Source organism: Sus scrofa, chromosome 7 (assembly GCF_054392235.1).
Source record: "Sus scrofa isolate SSC_HxYL_T2T_F1_AM1 chromosome 7, Sscrofa_HxYL_maternal_Yorkshire_Landrace_v2.0, whole genome shotgun sequence".
In the NCBI taxonomy this organism is placed as follows: Eukaryota; Metazoa; Chordata; class Mammalia; order Artiodactyla; family Suidae; genus Sus; species Sus scrofa.
Window position 1 is genome coordinate 46,994,034 of NC_139389.1, and position 9,895 is coordinate 47,003,928.

The window sequence follows — 9,895 nt, forward strand, 5'->3', positions numbered from 1 at the left end:
GTATATCTTCTTTGGAGACATGTCTATTCAGGTCTTTTGCCCATTTTTTTTTTTTTGTCTTTTTTTGTCTTTTGTTGTTGTTGTTGTTGTTGCTATTTTTTTTTTTTGGGCCGCTCCCACGGCATATGGAGGTTCCCAGGCTAGGGGTCAAATCGGAGCTGTAGCCACCGGCCTACGCCAGAGCCACAGCAACGCGGGATCCGAGCCGCGTCTGCAACCTACACCACAGCTCACGGCAACGCTGGATCGTTAACCCACTGAGCAAGGGCAGGGACCGAACCCGCAACCTCATGGTTCCTAGTCGGATTCGTTAACCACTGCGCCACGACCGCAACTCCTCTTTTGCCCATTTTTCCATTGATTGATTGGTTTTTTTGCTGTTGAGTTGTATAAGTTGCTTATATATTCTAGAGATTAAGCCCTTGTCAGTTGCATCATTTGAAACTATTTTCTCCCATTCTGTAAGTTGTCTTTTGTTTTCTTTTTGGTTTCCTTTGCTGTGCAAAAGCTTTTCAGTTTGATGAGGTCCCATGGGTTTATTTTTGCTCTAATTTCTATTGCTTTGGGAGACTGACCTGAGAAAATATTCATGATGTTGATGTCAGAGAGTGTTTTGCCTATGTTTTCTTCTAGGAGTTTGATGGTGTCCTGTCGTATATTTAAGTCTTTCAGCCATTTGGAGTTTATTTTTGTGCATGGTGTGAGGGTGTATTCTAGTTTCATTGTGCTGTCTCTTTTTGTCTTTTTTTTTTTTTTTTTTTGGCCACACCCATGGCATGCGGAAGTTTTAAGGGATTGAATCCAGGCCACAATGATAACCAGAGCCACAGCAATGACAACGCTGGATCCTTAACCTGCTGAGCCCTGATCAAACTCCTTCTGTCTTAACACAGTGGCCATTCTGTATCTACTGATGTCAAGCCATGGATACAGAGGACCGGCTGCACTACTACTATTTTATACAAGAGCATTAAGCATCCTCGAATTTTAATATCCACAGAGGTCCTGGAACAAATGCCCTGTGGAAAGGAGAGATGGCTGTATATATTTCCATCACAGGCAAGCATAGTTAGGAATGGGGTATTCAGAATGGGATGTTCTGAATTAAGATGTATGGTGGAATGTGGCTTAAGTGATGATAATTTTTACCTAGCAACTTCCCAGCTTATGCTCTCTGACTGCTATCAAAGATCTTCTCAAGGGAGGTCCTGTGAAAATAAAGAGAATGTAGGTAAGAAACATAGCAGGTGTGTTACCTTATTTCATTCAAGGATAAATTCATGGCAAGAGGCTGCATATTTTCAATTTATTTAGCATTAAATTTCAGAATGAGAAGTTGTCATCACAGAGCTATTATTAACCTGTTTATTTTCATTGAAAGATAAAGTATTTACAAATGGGAATGATTTTGCCAATACTGAATGAGTTAAAAATACAATACACTACAAGATTTGGACAAAAAATAGATATTTAAAAATATAAGATAAATGCATTGTATTATAAATATTTTAAAAATTTTATGTATATTATGATGTTTCAACAGCTTAAAAAAACCTTTCTGGCTGGGGAGAGACAGCCCCTCCCAAGGTAGCTTATTCCTAAAGATAATAACTTGACTATAAGCACGCCTTTCATATGCAAACCAACCAATCCAGAGTTTATACCGCAACTACCTTCTTACCTAACTCTCACATACCAAGCCAATATTTCACTTACCATAAATCATGCCAAGTCTAGGTTCCAGCTAACTAGGGGCTACACCTACAGATTACAGCCCACCAAAATTATTCAAACTAGCCCATCCTAAACTGTTTGCCTTGTTCTTCCTTGCTTTTAATGCTGCTGCTTCTTCTGTGGCCCTGTGTGCTATGAGGTGATTTCTCTCTAATAAATTTCTTCCTCTTGTCTCATTCTTATTTCCTCTCTTGGCCTCACTGACTTTCCCAAACCATATTCAACAATTGCATTCTTAAAACGTGTATTTTATCAAAAACAACCTAATTTTTTTTCTGAAATTTTGGCCACCCTACCACATGCAGAGTTCCCAGGCCAGGGATCAGATCTGAGCACAGTCACAACCTAAGCTACAGCCGTGGCCATGCCAGATTCTTAACACACTGTGCCAGAATGGGGATTGAACCTTCATCCCAGTGCTCCCAAGACATTACTGATCCTGTTGTGCCACAGAGGGAACTCCAAAAACAACCCAATTTTTAAATGGGCAAAAAATCCCAATACACATTTCATCAAAGAAATGGCTAATAAGCTCATGGGAACAATCAATTGAAAAAAAAATGTTCAACATTAATCTCCATCAGGGAAATGCAAATTAAAACCACAGTGAATGGAGTGCCCACCGTGCCTCAGTGATGACGAACCCAACTAGTATCCATGGGGACTCAAGTTTGATCCCTGGCCTCGCTCAGTGGGTTAAGGATCCGGCATTGCTGTGAGCTGTGGTGTAGCTCTCAGATGCGGCTCAGATCCCATGTTGCTATGGCTGCGGAATAGGCTGGCAGCTACAGTTCTGATTCGTCCCCTAGCCTGGGAACTTATATATGCTGTGGGTGCAGCCCTAAAAAGACAAAAAGGCAAAAAAAAAAAAAAAAAAAAATCCACAGTGAGGAGTTCCTGCTGTGGCACAGTGAGTTTAAGGATCCAATAGCATTCCCATAGCTGTGGCATAAGTCACAGCTGAGGCTCAAATTTGACCCCTGGCCTGGGAACTTTCATATGCTGCAGGTGTGTGGGGGGGAAATGCCACAATGAGATACCATCTCATACACATCAGGCTGGCTAAAATGAAAAAGATAGACGAGGAGTTAAGGACTGGCATTGTTTCTTGCTGTGGAGCAGGTTCAATCCCTGACCCAGGAACTTCCACATGTTGTAGGCATGACCTGAATGAGGAGGGACCCAGAGAGGTGGTTTAAACCATTTATATGGGGCAGTTCTTCTGGGTCTTTGTTTTCCTTTGAGCAATTATCTTGTCTTATTTTCCACATCTGACCAGGACCAGGGCCATTCCTGATCTGTATGTGTATCTCTGGGCAAGATGGATTCCAAAGCGAGGCATGGTGGGAAGGTCATCTAGACTTATTTTGGTCTGACATCCCCTCCCTTTCTAACCCAAAGGGGTCTCTCTGTGCATGTATAGTTGGGGTCTCCCTGACCCCGAGGTTGGGAAGTATGTGTGACCTCTTTGTCTTTTGCACGTGCAGGTTTTAACCCCTCTTCTGATCCTGTCATTACCATTATTTAATATGTCCACAGAAGACAAGTACCAATTATTTGCTTTGTGCCTGTTGTAATTTCCTTTTTTTTTTTTCAGGGCTACGCTTGTGGCATATGAAAGTTCCCAGGCTAGGTGTTAAATTGGGGCTGCAGCTGATGGCCTAAACTACAGATCATGGCAAGACTGGATCCTTAACCCACTGAGCCAGCCCAGGGATCCAACCCATATCTTCATGGATACTGGTTGGGTTCATTACCACTGAGCCACAGCGGGAACTCCATGCTTGCTGCTATTGTTCTCTTCAAATTTAGATAGGTAGCTGGTTGCAAATGTTTTTCCTGAAGCCCACCTATCTCCTGTCTCATTACCACTTCTATTTAACATTGTGTGGCGGTTCCAGCCAGCCTGATCAGACAAGAAAAAAAAAAAAAGAAGGCATCTAAATTGGAAAGGAAGAAGTAAAACTATCCTATTTAGAAATAACATGATCTTATATATAAGAAATCAAAGGAATCCACTAGAAATTATAACAACTAATAAACAAGTTTAACAAGGTTGCAGGACACAGATCAATATTTTAAAGATCAATTATAGGAGTTTCCTGATGGCTCAGCAGGTTAAGGATCTGGATTTGTCACTGCTATGGCTCTGGTTACTGCTATAGAACAGGTTCAATCCCTGGCCCAGGAACTTCTGTATGTTAGGGGCATGGACCAAAAAAATCAATTGTGTTTTTTTTTTTTTTTCTTTTTTGTCTTTTCTAGGGCTGCCCCTGGGGCATATGGAGGTTCCCAGGCTAGGGATCTAATTGGAGCTATAGCCCCGGGCCTACGCCGCAGCCACAGCAACTTGGGATCCAAGCCACATCTGCAGCCTACACCACAGCTCACGGCAATGCCAGATCCTTAACCCACTGAGCAAGGCCAGGGATCGAACCCACAACCTCATGGTTCTTAGATTCGCTAACCACTGAGCCATGATGGGAACTCCCAATTGTATTTTTATACTCTTGCAAAGAACAATTTGGAATGAAAGTAAATAAATAAATATACATATATGTAAAATATATAATACACGCATACATATATAAAGTGAAATGGGCTAGTCTCAAAATGACAAATATTGTTTGCCTCCATCTCTAAAAAATACCTAGATGAGTCAAAGTCACAGAGACAGAATGGTGCCTGCCAGAGGCTGGAGGCGGGGGGGATGGAGAGCTAGTATTTAATGGGTCTAGAGTGTCAGTTTGGGAAGATGGAAAAAGCACTGTAGATGGATAGCGGTTATGAATCCACTGCACTGTACACTTCAAATGTTTAAAATGGTAAATTGTATGTTATGTGTCCTTTACAGGAAAAGCAAAAAAGGAATGAAGTACTGATACATGCTGCAACTTGGATGAAACTTGAAAACAAAGTGCTAAGTGAAGGAAACAAATCGCAAAAGCCCACACATAATGATTCCATACACATGAACGTCTAAAACAGGGAAATCTATAGAGACAGACTAGGGCTGCGGTGGAGGGTGAGGAGGAATAACAAACTGACAGCTAAGGTGCGGGGGTTTTTATCGTGGTGATGAAAATCTTCGGAGCTCCCATTGTGGCTCAGTGATTAATAAACCTGACTAGTATCCATGAGGCCCCGGGTTCAATTCTGCCTTGCTCAGTGGGTTAAGGATCTGGCATTGCTATGAACTGTGGTGTAGGTTGCAGATGTGGCTTAGATCCCTCGTTGCTGTGGCTGTGGTGTAGGCCACCAGTTACAGCTCTGATTCAACCCCTAGCCTGGGAACTTCCATGGGCCATGGATGCAGCCCTAAAAAGACCTAAAAAAAAGAAAGAAAAGAAAATGTTCTAAGTTGACTGTGGTGATGGTTGAATATACCTGTGAATGCACTAAAAACAATTGTACATTTTAAAAGGGTGAGTTCTTTATGTGAATTATCTCTCAACAAAGCTATTTTTTCAAAGAGGAACAAACTACGGATACGTGCTACGACACTGGTGAACCTCAAAAACATTATGCTAAGTGAACGAAGCCAGACAGAAAAGGTCACATGTTGCATGATTCCATTTACATGAAAGGTCTTTGGGGGGAAAGAGGAATAGATGGCAGGTGGTCTGGGCAGGCCTAGTTCCTGTTCCCTTTCCAGCCTTATGACTAGCACCACTCCACTCCAAGCAACCCTCAAATGGTGACCTGGCAGAGAGGTGATGCGGGCAGGATGAACACCTGGGTATGGCGGGGGCCTTGCCCAGATTCAGCCCTTGCCTTCTTGCCACACTTGCCCCCTTGCCCTCCAGCAAATCACCTTGCTGATAATAATGGAGCAAAGTGCAGGCAGAAAGGAGAAAGCAGGCCAAGCCAAGAAAGTGGCCAGTGAGACAGAATCTACTGCCTTGGCAAACCATCACCTAAGAGAGCTCTTCTTCATTCCCAGAGGTACCTCCACTGCCCTCCCTTCCCTCCTACCCTGGCCTGGGCACTGGGCTGAATCTACCCCCCACCCCCAACTCCCGCCATCTCCATGCGTGCCTGGTCACCCACACTCTGTTCTCATCAGTCTGAAAACTGAAGTCGGTTTTCGGAGTTCCCGTCTTGGTGCAGTGGTTAATGAATCATGAGGTCGCGGGTCCCTGCCCTTGCTCAGTGGGTTAACGATCCAGCATTGCCATGAGCTGTGGTGTAGGTTGCAGACGTGGCTCAGATCCCACATTGCTGTGGCTGTGGTATAGGCTGGCAGCTGCAGCTCCGATTAGACCCCTAGTCTGGGAACCTCCATATGCCGCGGGAGCAGCCCAAGAAATGGCAAAAAGACAAAAAAAAAAAAAAACCAAAAACTGAAGTCAGTTTTCAAACTTATAGAATCTTTCTTTGGCCACTCAGATTTTGGAGAATTTGGCCATTTTTCCGCTCTATGGATTGTGAGTTATCTAGCAATCCATGATTTCTTTCTCTCCCTCTTCATCCCTCCTTTTGCTACCTAGCTGTTATGTTACTTCAACAATTCCAAAGTGGAAGGAAGGAGACAAACTTGTACATTTTGGCCTCATTTTTAGAAATCATGGTGTGAAATTTCTCCGGGAAGCTGGCGGAAACTAAGGGGCCAAATGATCATGAATGGAAGAATTACTTGTTTCGAAGTATCTTTCCTCCTCTGTGTTCTGGGAAAATGTAAATTAGTTGGTTGGTTGTGACAGAGGATCCAATGGGTGGTAAGACTCCTTTGCCAAAATTCTTATTGAAAATTAGGACCCCGAAGTGTTAAGAAAATGAAGGGACCTCCCCCTGCACCATGTTCTTCAAATGGATTGTGGGAATTCAGTCCCTCTGGGTGTGCCTGAGCACCAAGTTGGCCATGGGTGGGGGTGGAAGTAAAGGAGGAGGAGTAATTTTTTTATTTTTTTTTAATTTTTTTTGTCTTTTTGCTTTTTTCTAGGGCCACTCCCACAGCATATGGAGGTTCTCAGGCTAGGAGTCGAATTGGAGCTGTAGCTACCGGCCTACACCAGAGCCACAGCAACGCGGGATCTGAGCTGTGTCTGAGACCTACACCACAACTCACAGCACCACCAAATCCTTAACCACTGAGCGAGGCCAGGTTCCTAGTCAGATTCGTTAACCACTGAGCCACTACGGGAACTCCAGGAGGAGTAATCTTTAATAGAACCATTAACTGCCCCTATTAGCATCTTTTCACAAGTAACCTCTCTAAAGAGCTCTCTTGTTCTCCTAGATTCCCCACAATTAACTTCACCCCATCCTGCTCATACACTTACAATGAAACACATTTTAGCTGTGTATAGGATGATATATTTGTTTACAGCAGCTCTGTAAACTTCCAAGTAGCTCTGGAGTATTGTTTAACCGTCCTGTATTTCTTGCAACTAGATAATTAAATACAGTGGCTTGATCAGTTTGAGTTACTTTTGGGGGGCAAGAGTATGTTATTTTTCTTAAGGAGGCACACAACTTCTGGTTGTCTCTTTCTGTGGGTTAGCCACTGTTGATCATCAATGCCTAAATGATCCCGATCTTGGAGAGACAGTAGTGAGTGATGGCTTGAAGGGAGATCTTAATTTTCTGCCCAGGTTCAATTCCTGAATGAAAACCAGGAATCCTAGCCACTAGACCAGCTGGAGGCTAGAGTCAGAATCACCCTGATCCTTGCCCCGGTTGAAAGTAAGAATGTTTCAAGGAGGCAAAGACTGTAAAAACAGGTACAAAGATTGTTACAGTCCACAGTACCACATATGGGAGAGTACACAGAAAAGAAGTTTATTTAAGAAGCAAAGAAGTAATACACACCTAAAGAGGACTGCAGGTGTGGGCAACCCCCTGCGTGGGGAGCACACCAGAGAGGTGTTTTAAATCACTTATATAGGACAGTTCTTCCAGGTCTTCCTTTTCCTTTGGCCAATTATCTTGTTTTATTTCTCACACCTGACCAGACCCAGAGCCCTCCCCAATACACATGCACATCTTTTGGCAAAGATGGGTTCCAGAGCAAGGGGTCCTGTGGACTGTATTAGGACTTACTATGGCCTGGTGCCCCTTCCTTTTTTGACCCCTAGTGGTCTTATTGCACATGTGTAATTGTGGAGATCTCCTTGACCCCAGGAGTGATTGAAGTGGTCATCTTTCTACTCCTGCAGAGCTCAGCTCCTGCAATTAACTCTCTCCAGGAAGTGTCAAAGAGAAGCAAAGGCCGGAGTTCCTATTGTGGCGCAGCGGTTAACGAATCTGACTAGGAACCATGAGGTTGCAGGTTCGATCCCTGGCCTTGATCAGTGGGTTAAGGATCTGGCATTGCTGTGAGCTGTGGTGTGGGTCGCAGACGCAGCTCAGATTCCCTGTTGCTGTGGCTCTGGGAACCCTAGCCTGGGAACCTCCATATGCCACGGGAGCAGCTCAAGGAAAAGAAAAAAAAAAGAGAGAGAAGCAAAGCCCAATTTACTCAGCCTCATAAGTCCCAGCTGTTCTCAGCCCAGGGGCCCATCCTACTCCAATCCCTTAATTATTAGGGGTGTGAAATGCACACCTGCATTTAACTTTGTAAAAATAGGACCATTCATTTCTGACATTAGAGATTCTAGGCCTCTTTTTGAGATTAAGTGGGATAATCAGAGTTATCTGTTGAACTACTTTTCTTTGGGCACTGCGCATTCTTTTTTTTTTTTTTTTTTTGTCTTTTGTTGTTGTTGTTGCTATTTCTTGGGCCGCTCCCGCGGCATATGGAGGTTCCCAGGCTAGGGGTTGAATCGGAGCTGTAGCCACCGGCCTACGCCAGAGCCACAGCAACGCCGGATCGTTAACCCACTGAGCAAGGGCAGGGACCAAACCCGCAACCTCATGGTTCCTAGTCGGATTCGTTAACCACTGCGCCACGACGGGAACTCCGGCACTGCGCATTCTTAAGTGAGGTGTAAGCCAATATCATGTCCTTTAAGCAAATAATAAAACTAAGATGCAAAAGTAGGAGTTCCTGTTGTGGTTCAGTGGGTTAAGAACACAACATAGTGTCCATGAAGATGTAGATTCAATTCCTTGCTCATTGAGTTAAGGATCTTGCATTGCCACAAACTGTGGCTTAGGTCCAAGATGCAGCTCGGATCCAGCCTTGCTGCGGCTGTGGCGAAGGCCTGCAGCTGCCACTCCAATTTGACCCCAAGCCTGGGGAACTTCCATAAGCAGGTGCCGCTGTAAAAAGAAAAGAAAGGGGGAAAAAAGATGCAAAAGTAACTTGCCCAGGATCACACTGCTGAAAGTTGGCAGGGTCAGGAATCAAACTCGATCTGTTTTACTATAAAGCTTATGTTCTTCCACTGCTTACCAAAGAGATTTATTTATTGCAGGACAACTCTAAGCAAGGCACTTGCCCATAGGACTAATTATTCAACTCTCTCAACAGTACTTTGGTACGGTGTTATTCCCCCTTTTGTAAAGATAAAGAAACAGGTTCACAGAAGTTAGGTAACTTCCCTGAGGAAGTGTCCCCAGGTGGCGCATAGCTCTCACGTTTGGCTTCCCTTGCTGCAAGTTTTAAGAATTAGAAAGTGTGGGAGCTCCCCTTGTGAAGGAGAAACGAATACGACCCGTGTTCATGAGGATGCGGGGTTTGATGCCTGGCCTCCTTCAGTGGGTCAGGGATCCAGCGTTGCCTTAAGCTGTGGTGTAGGTCAAAGGCGGCTCTGATCCCGAGTTGCTGTGACTGTGGGTAGGCCGGCAGCTGTAGCTCGGCTTGGAACCCCTGTCCTTGGAACTTCCATTTGCCGCGGGTGCGGCCCTAAAATGCAAAAAAAAAAAAAAAAAAAAAATTAGAAAGCGCAATGCATGTGCCTGCTAGTAAACAGCAGACAGATGGGAGCAAGTATTCTACATTAGTGCACGGCTGACGCTGCATCAGAGCTGAGATGAATTCATCTGCAAAAGAGCAGCATAAGCGCGCCCAAACACCCTGGTGCAACCCACAGCTGCGGGCGAGTTTACCCAGGCCTTCGCAGACTGAGAGCGGTGCGCACGCGCACAGAAACCCTGCAAATGGAAGGCCCGAGAGGCGCCTGGGAGGTCATCCCGCCTCTAGAGGGTGCCAAGCGGGCCTGGCCAGGGTCCCCAAGCCGGGAGCCCGCTCTTTTGCTTCCACCGGGGACGCGCTGTC

The 9,895-nt window shown here is 44.8% G+C and overlaps 1 long non-coding RNA gene across 1 annotated transcript in view; it reads left to right on the forward strand.

The window, feature by feature from the left end:
* Nucleotides 1-9,895, forward strand: part of LOC146401553 (uncharacterized) — an 838,561-nt gene that overhangs the window by 472,062 nt on the left and 356,604 nt on the right. The gene's annotated exons all lie outside the window — the stretch shown is intronic.